The sequence below is a fragment of the Symsagittifera roscoffensis genome, chromosome 7, assembly GCF_963678635.1.
Source record: "Symsagittifera roscoffensis chromosome 7, txSymRosc1.1, whole genome shotgun sequence".
Classification (NCBI taxonomy): domain Eukaryota; kingdom Metazoa; phylum Xenacoelomorpha; order Acoela; family Convolutidae; genus Symsagittifera; species Symsagittifera roscoffensis.
The window spans coordinates 7,334,256-7,352,413 of record NC_087068.1 but is presented as its reverse complement, the minus strand read 5'-3'; positions in this window follow the sequence as shown (position 1 = coordinate 7,352,413).

The window sequence follows — 18,158 nt, the reverse complement described above, 5'->3', positions numbered from 1 at the left end:
TCCGGATTGTGCATAAAAGTTTGAACCATAACTTTTCAGGTAAACTTGTAAGCAACTTAGTTCTCTTCCTCTGTTGTCTAATTTTTAGCCAATTTTTTAGCCACGTTTTAAGTGTTCTGTGCTTTTCAATCTGGCTAGTATTACGGCCGTGTGTAGGGAATCAAAAGGTTAAGGATGATATGACAAATCTAGTGCTTGTTAATCTCAATGGTAAAAATATTGAGCAAAATAGTTGTAATGAGAGAGGGACTAGGACAACAATTTTGTGTAAAGTCATTCCGGATAGCGAAACTGGGATTTAAAAAATGAAATAATTTCTCTTTCAATGACCGAGGACCACACTTAATTGATAATGAGATGACCGCATTAGAACTAAAAATGATCAGAAGCCACTTTTAAAAGCAGTAGAGATATTGAATTATAGTGACCACATATTATCAAAAATTTTGTTCGTTTGAAATTTAAAAAAAAAGCAAAACGTGCGTACCAAGTTGAGAAAAATGGCAGTTTTCTTTTTTTATGATTTGCGACCTCCGCAAAAATTTTTAATTAATTGATAAAATTGATAATTTTGTGGCATATAAAACGAGCAAAACCACATCAAATAAGTGAATGGTTGCATATAGACCAATTTTTTTGAAACTTTCATTAAAATTCAATGAGATTTGTGCAGTAGAAGATCTTATGCGCATGCATTGAAAGAAATATTTGTTTCAAAAAAACTTGAGAACGTTTATCATAAATCACAACGTCTTGCTTTTGTTCCTGATTATCTAAAATCAATGATATTTGCGAACATGAGAATTTTTTTATAATCAAGAAAAAATTAACCTCGCATCAGAAGTAAGTTTGTTCCAATCTTAGGATATTTATCTGTGGCACTACTTTTATAGGGAGATCATCAAGTACCTGTTTTGCGATCGCTGTTGTTTTCAGTATCTCTAAAATATGTTTTCAGTATCAGTATCTCTAAAATATAATTTGAAAATTTCCATTTATTTTTATGGAAATTTCCATTTATTTTTAAGTTTCCAATCATCAAAAACATGTTTTTTTTTGCTGACGACACTATAAAATTAGTTTTTCTACTCTATTTAATTATTGAACGACGGCGAAGATTTTAACAATTCAGATTACTGGTTTTAAGTCCTAAAGTAATTACCAGCAATAGAAAAACGCAAATTATGAACTTTGGAACAAAGGAGCAATTTGTATTTCTCAAAACTGAAAATTGATTTTTTTTTCCTGGCTCAGAATATCGTGGAGCGAAGAACGGCTATCTGCTTAAAAATCAACAAGACCATGTAGATAAAAAGTGTTTCAATGATTGTTTTAACTTTTTTATAGGAAACGTTTTTCTTTATGTGTTATAGATGATGTTAAACCAAAAATACAAACTGTTGAATTTTTGATGAAAGCGTGTAAGAATGAAACATTTAGCTGTGTTTGTAAAAAACAACAAAACAACAATTTATTTACCCTAAAAGTCTTAATTCTTTTTAGACAAATTTTTTCTGCATGTTTTTGTTGATAAATTTCAATGCAAACCAAGTAACAATGATTGCTCAGATTGCGAAATTGAAACAATTTTTACTTGTCACTAAAACGAGTTGTAAATTCGGTCCATGGGTAAATTTAGGCTAATGAGTTTGTGGCAATTTCGGAATAAGTAATACTTGCTATATTACTAGATCTTGTTTTTAATGTAGTGTAGGCAGCGATGTAATCCGGCCACATGTTTTTTTTGTCAATTTTAACTTAGGGTCAAAAAATGATTTTAAATGTTTATCTTTTTTTCTGGCATTGGTTTGCGCATAATTTTCAGGGAGAAGAAAAAGTTTTTGATTGTTCTATCGAAAAATCAGTATCTCTAAAAGATAATTTGAAAGTTTCCATTTATTTTTAGTCAAATTCTATCAATAGTTGCATCGAACATATTTACAAAATTAGACAAAGGTAACAATCAGCACATATGTATCTTTGGTGACCAAAAAATGCTAACTGAATCAGTGATTGGTTCATCAGGTATAACATAGTTTAAATAGGAAAAAAATCGAAAAACTTTGATCCTATAAGAAAGCAATCCAATTCAGAAAAGACTTTTCTGTATTATATCCTCTCGTAAGAACGATTCATTCGATGTGTCTGACCTAGCGTCAGAGTTGTCTAATTGAATTTCTTACTGTAGACTATCTATTGGAATCGTTTTCTGTGAAATGATCAATTTGGACTGTTTTATGTATGATGGTGGTCAATTTCACGAATAGAAAAAAATGTACTCCGACCTATTTGCCGATGAAGAATTGAGGCTACTCATTTGCGTTCTCTCCAATAATCAGAGCTGTCGTTTGGTCAACCATGATTGAGTCCTAGTTGAGTAAGGGTACATACAAAAGATAAGAAATAGCCATTACAAAAAAGGTTTGGACAGCTTGCGTTATGTGATGACCTGCAGGAAAGATTAGTGGACCAACCAGACCGACGAGTTTTTTTCATTTCGTTAGAAGATTCCACGGTTTCGTAATCTTGTTGCTTAATTGGAACGTCAAAAATTGAAGCTGACACAATCGTTTTAGCATCGCATGTCTGATTTTGCGCGCTGCTCTGACATCGGTAAATCTTTCTTTGTAAATCGCAGGGTTGTCAAATTTGCTGGCTAAGTTTTGAGTCAGATCAATATTTTGAGATCCCATACATAAAAGTTTTGATTTATGTATTGCAAGTTTTGGAAGTATAAAAAAAAGCAAACAGGATTATTCGCGCTAAAGTAACTTGTTGTTGAAGTTCTTTTTTCTTCCCTAGCTTTCAATTATGTTTTTTGAAAGCAACATTAGGTCAGTTTTATTGTCCTTGAAAGGTTTCAGGTCAAGGTCATTGTCCTTGATTGCGATTGGTTTCTTAAGGAGTGATTTCTTGTTGACTTCAGATCTTGACCTGAGAATTTGGGAGCAGGAGCACTACAGAAGAGGAAGATAAAATCAACCCAGAGGATGTAATTGCCTTCATTGGGCTCCTAGGATTTTAGTCGTGTTTATAGTCGTGTTAGGTAGAGGAGGAACTGAAAATAGTCCGTGGACATCACTCAGTGTTATAGAAATTGGTTAATGAAATGCGATATCTGACTTATGGGATTTTGACCTGTAGTTTTTTACAGCTAATTCAATTGTAGATTTAAAAAAACTATAAGTTTGTTCAGCTCTCTGAAAATTGGTCACTGTTAACTGAAATTCTTCTAATGATTTCAACTTCAGTGGACGGGTTCGCCGGCAGAATGAGTTTATTGATGTCATTTGGGAGGGTTGTCCGTGAATCCGTTTTCGATCCGATCGTCTGCTCCCCAGCTGCTCATTTCTCTCTCGTTAGAAATGATGAGGAGAGCCTCAAATTCTAGCACGCTCTGCGGCTGTTTGTTGTTCGAAGCTACGAATAAACAGAAACGTTTTGATTTTATTTTTTGGTTAAGTTGCATTTTGTAAAAACTTCATTGGAAGAGTTCAAAGATTTTGTGACACTGTTTCGCTTAAAGAAATATCAAAGAAACGTTTATGGCCTTGGTATAAGTTTAGTGTTTACTGTACTTACTAATCTTTTCGATTATTGTTTGGAGCAGTGATCGCCGATTGAAAAAAAAATGTATATATATTTCAAGGTTGTTGAATTAGGATTGATAAAACAACCTTGTCGTAATTTTTGAGTTTTTCAATATAATCTAGGTATAATGGAACCCTTCTTCTTATTTATATAAGGTTCATGAACGTGTTTTTAATAATTTATTTCCTGCTATTTAAATCAATTTAAAAATTATTTTCAAAGAGTCATTAATTTTCTACCCCGTATTTCAAAATAAGGTAGATAAAAGTATAAAGTTAACTCAATTTCTTGCGATTTATGAGATTTATGAGACGGAGTGCAAATAATTGTTTGGGTTACACCAAATTGGACCTTCTGAGGGTTATCATTTCCTAAAATTTTTCTCTCGTGGCTGTTAAAGCATGGTAAGAAACTGAAAAGGTTTGCTATGTCGACTTGAACGTTCAAACAAAAATGATTTCTTTCGCCGGTGTTACATTCATTAAATTCTTAGCTTCTTTCTTATTCTCGTCGTGGATTGTTTTTACGCCAGCGCAAAGTAGTCAACGTTGTTTTTTGAATTTACTAGCTCAACAGGTTCCATTTTGGCGGTAAATTTTAACAAACGTCATCTGAAAAATTTCCCGCACATTTTACACCTGGAATTCTTCTTTCGATTTGCACGGTTAGTTTTCTCTTGACCTTAAAATAACTGTTAAAAGTTTGAACTAAGTTTCCGGTGCATTTGAAAATGTGTCGTTTATAAATAGTTGCTTATTCCTTTTTCATGATGAAGGGATTGATTTATCGAGAAGTTTACCTTGTTGTAGTAATTTTTTAAATACTTAACAAATTAGCCTCCTATTGATTCGTCTTCTACACTAACTATGTTACGCTTTTTCACATTTTTGGCTAATGCCCCCGAAATTGTTCGACGGATACCCAATTTTTGGTTTTGAATATGACATTTGTTCGTCTCATTTACTATAATTAAATTTTGGACAAAGAAAAGGTAGGTGCTCCCAGAACTCTAAAAAAAACCTTAAAAGCTTTTGTTGTATACCAGTTTGGTTGAAAGAGGTCTAATTCTAATCACGACAAAGTATATGTCAATTTTGGTTAAATTTTTTAAATTTAATGCAGCCGGAGAAGTTAAATGTTATTTCTAAAGTTATTACACTCCAGATAAATGTGCTCGCTCAATTTTCAAGAATGGACTAAATCAATGCTATGGTTTTAGGTTGTGATTCACGAAGCCGACGTGAAAAACAAGCTCAGAGAAGTCAAAAACAAGCTCAGCGACGAGTCCGAAGACGAAACCGAAGACGACTGCGATGACGATGATAATTTCAAGTTGATTTTTTACGAGTGGCCTCCAAAGATATCTGTGTTTGGAACCTCAGGCTGCTCTTTGGGGACAAATATAGGATTATGGCAGACACAAAAACAAAAGAACCGACTGAAACGAAGTACAGTTAAAGAATTGCTACTATTAAAAATACATCAGAAAGAAAAAGCAAAAAAGCATCCAATTTGGTTATTGTGTAACGCGATAACCTTAAAGCCTTGGGAGAACGCTGAACGTATACTCAATGTTTTTCGTTCACTAGAAGAAAACGAACGATTTATGAGAGAGCTATGTGAGTCGCGCATAGCAGTAAGAATCGCCTCTCAAGATGTTGAACAGAATAGAACGAAAGTTTTCAAGAAAATTCAAAAAAGAGAGGACGTTCTTAGTTTTGACGATGACAAAGACCCTACAAAACAACAACCAAAACTAATCGCCGGGCCTGAATCTAAACTGCAAACGACAACCATCCGAAAACAACCAGACTCGCAGAGCCAGGAAACGACCGCCAGCGAATTATCAGATGTTATGATAAGTTACAATTGGGCAAGTGGAAAAGAAATTGCGCTACGAATATATGCAGATTTGATAGCTTCCGGATATAAAGTGTGGATAGACGAAGAAGAAATGGAAGTTCAAATGCATAGTTCGATGGAGAAAGCCATTCGTAACTCCAAGATCATCCTTCCAATTTTATCCAAAGGATACGAGACGAGCTCAGACTGTCTTCTTGAATTCAACTACGCGTATGCTTTAAAAAAGAAAATTATACCTATTTTCTGCGAGAAAGAATACAAAGCTGAAGGACCAGTTAAGATGAAAACTACAGGCCTGATGTACTTCGATCTCTCAAGAACTGGCGACTACGACAAGGACGAAAAAAATTATGTTGAAACACTCTTCAAGCTGGCAATACAGATCAACAAGCTAGTCAAACAGAGTCCCTAACAGCAAAAAACGAGAAAGCGAATAATCATATTCAGCTATAATCCATTGAACCAATAAAAAATTTTTGTACAAAAAGCGTGATTCTACTGTGTAAATAATTAAAATCGAGATTAAAATCAGCAATAATTTTGAATACTCCCAATTCAAGTAGGAACCAGATCTATTGTTTCTTAAGGGTGACTCAGCGATAAGCACTAGTGATTAATGGAGCAAATTAAAGCTATACGCGGTAAATTTTGCACTGTTTTCGATTCCAATAACTTTTTTTTCTCTTTTAAGCAAATTTTTAGCTGGATTTTACACAAAATCGTTCAATAATTGAATCGAATAATTGATCGACTACTTCTTCAACACTTGGCGGTATTTCGCTGACAAGCAAAAATCTGGAATCCAGCGAGTTCATAAACAAATATCTAGCCTCGATTGTGTTGGATTCCAAAGACGGACACTTTTTCAAATGGAGGCAAAGTCATTCGAAATTTGCTGGATTGCAGAACTTGTTAGTGGTTTTCAGAGTCATTATACTGTTTTTGTCAATGAATTCCAGATTTTGTCAGCACTTAAGACACGGGTAAAACCACTTCCTTAAACAAATATCCTCAGTCTCTTTAGCCTTTGGGATAACTATATCAGCGAATCAGCCAATTCATCGCGCATTTCAACTGTTAACCAATAAAGATGCTCCGATGGATTTCGCTGAAAATTATGTAACTACCCTTCTCTAATTTCGGAATTTTGTGATTTGAGTTGTAAATCATATATTTTGACTACCCGTACTGACAAAAATGGATTAGGATCAATTTTAGTATGAAAAAAGTACGTTGATTAAATTTAGATCGATTTTAGTATGAAATAAAAACAAAGATTAGATAAAAAAGATGAAGATTGATTTGTATCGATTTAAAATCGATTTAAATTGATCTTAAATCCCAGCTAAAAAAATTGATCCAAATGGATTTTAAATTAATTTAAATGCATTTTTTCCAGTTTGAGTTTGTTTTTATTTTTAAGGGGATTAAAACGGATTTAAATCGATTTAAATCAATTTTTGTCATTTGAGATTTATCAGTTTTGAATTTTTATTGCATTTATCCATTGCCTATTATTTTTTTTAATCCATATCGTATTGTAGCACAATAAAGACCAAATAAAGATATCAAAATATTGATAAAATTTTTTGATTTTCTTGCATATTCTGTGCTCAAAAACTGATCTATTTGGATACTTTTCCTGATTCGTTTTATATGTTTTGCCCAAAATCTGATTTATCTTCATAATTTTCTATGATTTAATTGCATATTAATGAGATCAAATTTTAATTCATTCTGACCCTTTTCTTGTTTGTTACATAAGATTTTGCAAAATCTGATTTAAAATAGTTTCCTATGATTTTATTGCCTATTTTCGAGCTTAAAATCTGATTTATGTGGATCATTTTATTGAATTCTATAACATCTGACACGAGTGTTTGTTTTCAAAAAACGAGAATAAAAATTTCCAACTATTTTTTTAAAAGGTATGTTTTTTTCGCCGTGTTAGCAAAAAAATAGAATTTTTTGAGTCCGAAAATCCATCGAAATCGATTTAAATCGTTTTTTTAGACACTCAAATTGATCCAAAATTTTGAAAAAAGATCAATTTAAATCAATTTAAAATGGATTTAAGTGAGATTTGGATGGATTTTAGTGAGATGGAAAATCCATCGAAATCAATTTAAATCGATTTTTTAGACACTTAAATTGATTTAAAATTTTCAAATGTACATTGTTAATCGATTTGGATCGATTTAAAATCGATTTAAAATCAATTTAAATCGATACGAAACCATTTTTTTCAGTGCGGGTAGTTAAAGTAAAGGGAATAAGAAAAATTGAAATTTCAAAAAAAAAGACAAGGGGCTCAAACGCGTCTGCTTCAACAATAAATAATTGAAGCCAAAGAATAAAAAATCAACAAACTTAAAAGCGAGTTGCCACCGCGTTTAGCCACTCAAGCTGGAATTCGGCGTTCTAAGTTCTGGGGATGTATTTGATGAGGGTACCTAACAACTCGGGGGTATGGAGGAGCAATGTGGATGAGGAAAAAGGAGTTTCGGTTTGTATAATTTCAATCGGTATGAGGATGCTATTTAGCCCCGAACCTCTTTTCATTTGCAGTTTGTTTTTGCTTTTGAGCTAAAAAAATTTAACCAATGTGAGGTCTTAAGTAGTAGATAATGATAGGAGTAGGATAAAACTAACTATAGATGCCATGGCTCAGATGACCTTCCTTCGGTTCTGTTCAAAAAGCTTAATCACTGCTTAGCTAAATCGTTTTTCAACATTTTTAGGAACGAGCATCGTCTGTGTATTTTTCCAGCCGAATGAAAAATTAGATGCATTTCTCCTTTTTCAGCAACTATAGACCTGTTGCACTCCTGGATATTGCTGACAAAACGCTCGAGAAGTGTATCTACAAAACAATTCACGAACAATTTCAGACTTTTTTCTGTCGTAAGCAACATGGTTACTTTCTTGAATCGTGTTTATCAGGCCTATGAAAAGAATATGAAAGCTACGGGAGTCTATCTTGACTTTGCAAAGGCTTTTGTGTGAAGCCTTTATAGTAATAATAAATAATCTTAATAATAAAATATATATAGCCTGAATGAATTTGGCTTCAGCTTTTGCAATGCTTTTTTGTTGTATTCCAGCGGCTGCTGTTATTACGTCTGCTGCTGCTTCGTAAAAGCTGCTTTTATTGAAACCAGAAATTAACAACCTCATTTATGTGAACATCAACACAGCCTCAGTTAGTTTATAAAACTATTTTGCTTTTTTCCCTTCAGTTTTGTTTCAATTCAAAAGCTTTTTCTTAGAAAGTTTTCCGAATTTGATCTCTTAATTCTGTTACACATTTTTTTCGTGTGGCTAAATATAGACGGGCATGGAAAATGCAAATTCGAAAAACTTATGGACTACAAAAACGCGGAAATGTGACTCTTTGACTGTGTTAATGAGGGTTAAGAAAATAAATCATATGATACGAACTTTGTTATGCATTATTGACTGTTTTTAATTTACAATACTGATTAGTATTACAGCGAATTTTTATTTACTTTTTGTGAAACAATATGTTGTACCTAAATGGCCAAAATTTCTTTTCGCGTTACTTCAAACAGATTTTTTTATTAACTTATTATTAACTATTCAGCGTATTAACTCCATGCTAGCTTTCTGTTTTTTTTAAATGATGCAGTCAAATCAACGGATATCAACATTTCTGTTTTGTATCAAATAATTGGACAAAAATTACAAGGCCAATGTGTGCATTTTGTGAATTGTTAGCGAATTCCGCAGCAGGCAAAAATCAGATCTGTCGCGGAACCCGCAGCATTGCTATTTTTCTTTGTTCTTCTCTGCTGTTTTGGATTCCACAGACAAATAGCTTAAACACTGTGTTACTCAAAATCGCTCCAAAAACAGTTAACTTTGCGAAATCCGCAACAAAATGTGTGGAATCCGGACCAGTTTGAGGAATCCATGAACAAACAATAATATATGTGTTTATAAAACTTAAGTTGTCGCGGATTCCGCAATTGCAAGTGGAATCCGTAAATTGTAAGCGGATCCGCAAATTGTAGTCGAAACCCGCAAATTCTAAGCTGAATTCGCATAATTTTGCGGAATCGGCTTACATTTGCGGAATCCGGAACAACTACCTATATTCGCTCCTTGCGAAAACTGCAACAAAATCAAGGTGCCGACAAAAAATACGTTACAGCTATTTGTACGCGGAATCCATTGAAATTTTGTAAACGGAATCCACTTACATTTGGAAAATGTTAAAATACTTGTCTCTGGAATCCAGGAACATACAGACACAAAATTTTGCGCCTATCCAGTGCTCAGTTTGGCCTCGTAAAGAAGTTTCGTTCTGTTTTTCTCTTTGATCAAAACTCCTGGAGGCAGGTTCCTGGAAAAACCACTGGCTCTGGGTAGTCGCTTGAGCTACCCGAGTTAATCTTTAAGTATTACTTGTCTCCTTTGTCTGCTAAGAGTTTGTTTTCCTCTAACTCGTAGTTATCTCTAACTTTAAATAAAAACATTTAAGTGGGAGTAATGTCGTCGTCTCGAACGAGCAAATCAATGAATTTTCAAAAAACGAATTGATAACAGTTTTTTGAAATCAAATGTAATCTGCAATTAGTTTTACAAAATCTCTCTATAGTTTAAGTCATTTTCTTTGATAGTTATGAAAAAATTGGCTTTACAAGTGAAACGTTTTCTTTCTGATTTTTACAAAATCTTTCACTTTTTTGAGAACATCCAATTCGTTTCAAAGTTGGTGGGATTTTATAAAGTAAATTTTAAAGCAAATCGAAGGATGATCTGGAAACTAGGTTTTTACCTATCAATTAATCGCACAGAAAACATAATGACAACGAACAATTTATTTTTAAAATGTGGAATGAAAACCAGTCATCATCTGCACTTTTGATTCACTCTGTATCTATCATTTTCCCATGTGGCATTTTTGGCTTTTTCTTTTCCCATTTGGACATCCTTCCCCTTCGCAGTGATAAACTACTTCCGAAACATTGAAAGTCTAAAATTCGGGGTGAAATTCTCATGCTGATTCTGATATTTAAGTGACTAAGGAATGAATTTCAAAACAAATGAAACAAAATTAAAGCAGGCTGGTTAATTGTGGGATTGAAAAGGAAATAACACAACACTGATTTTGTCGGAATAGTTTGTCTCCTGTGTCGTCTAAATTCAAATCTTGCGACAGGAGCGGGCTACTGAATTCCATCGGTTGTTTGTTATCGTTGACAAATTCATTCGAACTCAGAGTTTCATCATCGTTAAGTTTATATCATAGCTTTTGTTCTTTTGCAAGAATGCCTGTTTTAATTGATTGGGAATTCTAATTAAATTCAGTTTGCAAGCGAGATTTGTTATCAGTTTGAAAGATTCAACTTAACAAGACACAAATTTTTGGGAGGAACAGTTATGACTTCGTCAGTTTTCCGCTCAGGCTTTCGAAGCTCAGATAGTGTATCGAGGTGGCGCCAATCTTTGGGCCCCCCAAAGGGGAAAGTGCCATGGTGTTTATTGTAATTAGGCCACCATGCACGACACAGGCTGGAATCATGACAGCGTTTATGCCTTGCGCTCTCAGGTATTTGGTTGCTATCGGAACTTCTAGTCGTTGTTGTTGTAGTAGCTACTGAGTTAGGACCGAAGTGTATAACTCATAGAGTAATTTCGGATAGGGTACACCGTCTGCTCGTCACGCTATCTTATTTTCGGCCGGATAGATTCGTGCAACTTCTTAGTCTAATACCGATCCTAATCTTACTCTTATACTATCTAGTCTCAGGTTGTTTAACTAGTCTCTGCTAGGCTCAATAGATCTAGGGTATACTGGTTTATTGCGGCTGCTGAAGTACTCGGGAGAGTTCAACTAATTTCTAAGTTAAATTCAAATCTCTCTGGTGCTGAAATTACAAGTAATTTCAGCACTTACAAATAAGTGGATTGTTAGTCAGATGGATCATGATTGGTTAATATTAAATACTTTACATTGGTAAAATATCTAATTTATCCAATCATAAAATGTAGTTTAGATCAGGTTCCACCCATCCGGGTTTTACAGAGTTTTTTAGAATAGTCTTTCTGCAATTCAAAGGATGGATGATGGACGTTGGTATTTGGCGAACATCTTATTTCTTCTGGGTTTTCTTATTAGAGAAGTCCCAGATTCAATCGTTGTGTCTTCTCAAGACAACGACTGGGTTTTCGCAACAAACTCAAATCTGATTTCAGAATGGTTGGCTATGTCAGGTTTTTCTGTTTCATTGATGAGAACTTCTTTGTGTTTTGATCTTGTCTAGGAATGGCGTGGAGATTGTGCGTGGAGGGGATGCCTGGTTACTCGGATCTGTACGTATACTTGAACATCGAGGTGGTCATTGGTCTAGTTCAATGAAGTCCTTTTCTGCGAAGTCAAGTCGTACTCTAAATCCTTTGAGTTGTGATTGTGAGCGGCATATTGATTGTAGTTGGCCATTCTTTCTCGAGTGTAGTGAGGTCGTTTTGTCTTTGGATGTTCGTCCTTGGTGTTGTATTCTGATCTATGTATTGCATAATGTAATTTACATTTTATAAAACTTTTATTAGTTTAATATTTTTTAATTATGATTATGGTTAGTTGTTTTCACAAAAGCTTTTTGTTTTAGTTCAGTTATTTTGAAGAGTTACTCACCCTTGAGTAGCTCTTATTAAAAATAGGAGTGTGGTCACAAAGCGTGGATGTAGCACGGTGGGTTAGGCCGGCTATAGAGCATGCTCAGGACGTCCTTCCTGGTGGGTTAGGCCAGGAGTGGGAGTATGATTGCATGCGGTTTTTGTGAGAGGTCCTGTTATGTGACAACGTTTTATGTTGGGTTTGTTGTGGTTTTTCTTATGTTTTGTTGGTTCTGTCCTTTTTTCAAAAATCAAATTGTTTGTGGTATGGGTTTGTCTTTCGAATTTTTTGTGTTTTATTATTTCTTTCTTAGACTTTATAATAGTCTTCAAAAGAATAAATTATCCAGTTTTAAACTGGGTTAATCCGGTTTGGGTACCGTTGGTTTCCTTTTTCTTAGTCATGCTGTTATGCTATGTGTTGTGGTGTTTAGTAAGCTGCATTGGTTAGTTTTGTTTAGTATATAATTCCTTTCCAACCGGGTTAAAGGAAAGTTTGAAACTTGTTATCGTATGTTAGAGTTGTTGAGTTGTGAAAGCTTGAAACTGAAATTCATTATTTAAACAATTCTTCGTGGGCGAGTTGTGCGAGTTTGGATAGAATTCTTGTGCGAGTGAATGGAAATATCAAAAGGTTAGTACTGCATTTGCTTCTTATTAATTTATTACATAGAATTTCAATTTTACTGCTAGTTGTTGGGGAAAATTAAGTTACAAATTTTCATCATTATTAGATTTACTGCTTGTGGGGGAAAAATTTATAAATTAAATTACTGCATTGGTATTATATTTATTTAATTGTTGGTGCAAAAATTTAATAGGGTTTTAAACAGTTTTGAAGAAGTTTGCTATTTTTTATTTTTCTTTTGTGAATTTTTCAGATGATCGTTGGATGAAGACTAAAATTCTAAATAAAACATGGATAAAGAATGGTGAGTTTCTAATATTTAAATTAGTTAGTAATATGTATAATTCATACTTACCTGTTAGTCGTCGGGGAAGAAACCGTGGGGGAAGATGTCGTGGATGAGATCTGAAGTTGTTAGTAATTTAGCTAAAATGCGGATGATATTTTTAGTTTGAAGCAGTGGCCAAAGCAATTGAAGTGCTTTAATGGTGGTTAGTTCTTCAGTGCCAACTGCAAATTCGTAAGGTGTGTTTTGGATTAGATTATATAATTTGTGATTGAATTTAGTGTTATGGATGAATTCTAAAATGGGGATTTCTATAGGTTGTACAAACTCGTGTGGGATAAGGAAGGGTCGGGATTCTTCTGCGTTGAAGGTCTTGGTGATTGGACAAAAAATATACATTTGGGTTATGGGATCATAATTTCGAAGAATACCATGAAGGTTAGTATCTTTAATACAATATGTGAAGTTAAGAAAGAATGGTGAGGTGTATTTGGAATTGATGAATTGAAAACGATGGTGTGGTTGTCTGGAGGGAGTGTGTAGGTCAAAGTGATTTTGGATGAAACGATAATAAGTATATGTGTGTGTTTGTTTAGTGCGCAACATAATATCGTGTGAGCAGTGCAAATCTCTTTCATGTGGTGCAAGGAAATGAAAAGTTAGTGAAAATATTTGGAAGCGTTCTTTAAAACTTTCGTAGGCTTGTGTGTCTGTTAGTGCTTCTGAAATAATGTGGTCAAACTTGCGATCGAAGATATTTAGTGTAAATACATATGGTGTTTTAATGAAAAATTTCTCGGTGATTTGTGGGTTAGCGAAGCGATCGTCGTCCAAGAATTGATCTTGGTTAGTTCTGATGATGTTATGATCGTAATATTCTAGTGTATATTCATTAGCTCGGGGTGCAGTGTGTGTTTTTAGTGATTTTTTATATCCAATGTAGGTAAATTGTCTAGATGTTAGTGGTGTAGTGAGTCGATATAGCATGTCCTTATTTCGTTCTATATCGATGTGAGTGTTAGATAATGGTAAGCAAAGGGGATTAGTAAAATGATAATATGAGGTCCAAGGAAGGGTAGGCATTAAAACGTATTCGTCTACAAAGTTACGTGTCTCGTTAGTGTCGTGAGGGGTGTTTAAGGTGTATTGTGGAAATGAGGGTAAGGTGATAGCTAAAAATTCTTTTGTGTTAGTGTGTTTTGGATGGTTGATATATTCACGGGCTGTTCCTGGTTTCGCTGGGAAAGGATGGTTGGGGAACTTTCTTTTAAAAGTGCGGTAAGCTCTATTAGTGCTGAGTGAAGATTCAGTAGTTGTGGATGATGGTGCTAATGATTCAGTATAAATTGAAGAGGGTGTAGGGGTAGGAGGGTTGGATGAATCTATTGTGGATGAGATTTGGTTTATGGTTGGGGTGTCAAGGTGGTAGGGTTGTTGTTGTAGGGTAATGAAATTATCTAGTTCTGGGGAGATTCGGGGGGTGTCTGGAGAATGAGATGATTGGTCTGAGTGAAGTGAGGAGTATGTTGGAGTGACTTGGGAAGCATAAGAGGGTGTAGAATTGGTTGGGTCAGGGTTATTTGGTAGTATGGGTTGAAAAGGGGGTTGAGAAAAATTTGAGGAGTTGGTGTGAAAATTATTTGATGGAGATGGTTCAGAGTCGGCAAATTCATTGGGGGTTTCAATATTCGGGTTATTGAGTTGTGAGATGGAGTATAAAACTGAGATGTGTGAATTAGTATCGGAATTCATGCCGGATATTACATTACTGGTGGGGAAATCGGGTGGCGGAAAAGCAAAAAGTGGTATTATTTGGATTGGAGTGGTGAGGTTGGTTGGATGGGAATTTGATCGGTGTAGGGATCCAAGTTGTCGGCTCATCGTGGGCTAAAAAAATTATTATTTTGAGACTGAAAAGCGGTGGTATGGGGTTGTTCTATAATTTGTTCATAAGTATTTTCATCTTGTGAGTGGTGTGGCATTATATGTTGGATGGGACTTTGTGATATGGTTGGTCTAAAATTTTGATTATGTGTTATGGCTAAATTTCGAAAATTACGTGGGACTAGGGATAATGGATGGTTATGTGGTAGGGGTGGTAACTGTGGTGCTGTTGGTGTTGTGTCTACATTGTTATGTTCTTCGTCGTATGTGTTCTGTCTTGTTGCTATTTTTGTGTTATATTCTTTTATTTGTGCGTCTAAAAGAATTTTGTTTATAGATGTAGAAAAGATTCCAAAAAATCCTGCAAAGAGTATGCGTGCTACACTTGCTTGTCTATTGACTTGTGTGTGTATAGCACATGTGTTATAGATTCCTTTTAAGAGTGAGAAAAGAAATCCAATAAAGTTAAACATTGCGTATAAAATAGTCAATTTTTCTAAGATGTAATAGGGCCATCCTAGAAAATCAAGAATTTCATTCTTGAGTGTAACAAAGCTAAAAATATTGATAGGTGATATATCTTGGGGACGGTATTTTTCACCGTTTAGATATATATAACCTTTAATGTCTTTAAAATATCCGCTATAGTCTTGCGTATAGATGTCTGCAAATCCTGCGGTTTCTGCAAGTTTGCGTAAGTTTTGGTCAATTGATTGTCTTTGTATAGTGTCCATTTGTGTTAATAATTCTTGGAATTGTTGTGTTCGAATGTGATGTTGAATATCTGACTTTGAATATATTCCTATTGATTGTAAGTCTATATTTGGGTTTCGAGCAATAGCGCGAATGCTTTCTGGTGAAAATTTTTCGAGTGATTGCATTAATGTGGGATATGGGGTGAGAAGGTAATATTTATCTTCATCAGGGTTTAGTTGTACTACGTTGTGGCTATTTTCTGATCCACATGGGACTGCGGTATCCCAGAAATAGGTTCTTCGTGAAAGTGTGTCAACGAAATGTACTTTATTCTTATAAAAGATAGGGATTCTTTTATAGCATCGTTTGTCTTCAAAAACGTATAGTGGTGATACTTTTTTAGTACAAGTATAAAACCATAAGATGTTTCCTTCATAGTCTAAAAAATTTGATCTATTTCCTGATAGTAAATATTCTGCGTAGGGTATTTTTAATACTGCTAGTGCAAGTGATTGTAATATTTGTGTTCTTTCTACTTTCTAATTCGCATAGTTGGTGTAGTGTTTCTAATTTGGAGAGTGACATTTCTTGAAAAATTCGGCTAATCGTGTAGTCTAGTTTCATATCTAAGTGAATATCATAGTGGATATTACCGAAATATGTACTATTCATTAGTGATAGTTCTTGTAAACGTGTGCTTTGATCGTCTTGGGGCTTTAAATGTCCACCAGGTTGACCTGTATTCTTTTGAAAATTAACTGGTATATATGATGTTCCTTCATTTAGGGGATGACTTGTGGCGTATGGGTCGACTTTTATTTTTCCAGTGGTCATGTCGAATCCATTTTCGTATTCAACTAATATTTCAGAGTATTGTGTTTTGTGAAGTGGGTTTCTGTATTTACATGCAAGTTCTGTCTCTTGATATATTTGAAAACGTGTTAATTTATTTTCTATATTTTGAATGTTTCGGAAATTAGAACTTATTTTTCGTAATGGATTTACTTGTTCATATGGTATTGATTGTATAAAATATTTTTCGTGAAATTTTATCATACGAGCGTGTATTTTTGCTACTGGAAATGTTGTACATGTGTCTTCGGGGAACCAAACAATTGTTGCTTGTGTTCTTGTTGTAGGGTCGAAATAACCTTGATCGTTTTTACAAAGTAATCTAATTCCTTGATAGATCATTGTGTTGTCTGATAAATCTCGTGTGAGTTGTATTTTTTCGAGTTGTATTTTCCAATCGAAAAACATTATTTCTTGGTATCCTTTATTTTTTGTGTCTGCTTTGCAGTTTGATGGGTCATTTATACCAATGTGTGGTATCCAGTGTTTATCGTGCATGTCCTAGTTTAATCGTCCGTGTGCGCCGTTATATGGGTATTTTTCATCTAATTTTATATGTCCTTGATATCTTTCAAGTTCTGCTTGATGTACAGAATCTGAAAAAACTTGGAAATAGACTAACTTTCTATCTGTGTTTTTATTTTTTGTGATATTTAGTCGGAGTAACTCGTTTTTACAATCTTCGGGATTGAGATGTAAAAGTCGTTCTATATTACTCTGGTAGAATGATTCATGGTCAAGTCGGTTTTTATTTCCGTTTGAGACTTGTGAACAATGTACTTTCTTTTCAGAAAATGTTGCTGTGAATTTATATCCTATAACTGTAGTTGCTCGGGCTTTTGAATAAAGTGTTGCTATTACATTTGTAGTTTCTATGGCTTGGGGTTCTGTTTCGCATTGTGATACTTGATTTATTGCATACTTGTGTAGTGTTTTTTGTTCGTTTTCTTCACAATCGTAATGTGTTACTAATAAATCTTGGGGTCCTGTGCGGGGAGAAGGGTTTATGTTTTGATTTGAGATTACTAGAAAAAGGAGTTGGAAAAAAATTAATAATTTTAGAATATACATGTGTATGATAATCCTGAGTATGGGTTATAAAATGTGATGTAACCAATTGTCTTTTTGGTATATCTGTCGTATTTATATATTACTTCAGTGGTTATAAATGGTGGTGGTAGTGATTGAGCTGTTATGTTTGTTGGATTTAATGGGTAGGGATGTTGAGTAATGTTGTTTAATTTAACTGTGATTTCAAACTTTAGTTGTAAACTGTTTTGTTGGAGTATTTGGATATTGTGATCACGGATATCGTCGTGAATGTCTTGTCGGTATTGTAATCTATTAAGTGCCCAGTTGTGAAGGCGATAACTTTCTAGATGTTGTCCAAATAATGGTGGAGGTGCTGTAAATGTATTCCAATCTAGTCTTAAAGGGATATTTGTTGATGATTGTTCTCGATATCTAGCGTCGAGGTTATTTGGGAAATTTAAGTTAAAAGGTGGTGGTGAAATCTGGCTTATTGATGGTGCTGATGGTAGTGATAATGTTTCTGGTAGTGATGAGGATGTTGTTGTATCCGTAGAAATATCTATTGGATCATTGACTAAATTTAGTTCACCTTGTGTAAATGAATGTGTTGTCCAATATGGTAGTCGTGATGCCTGGTTTGGGGGGTTAAAGGGATTTTCACGTATTTGTTCAGATGTTGGTGTT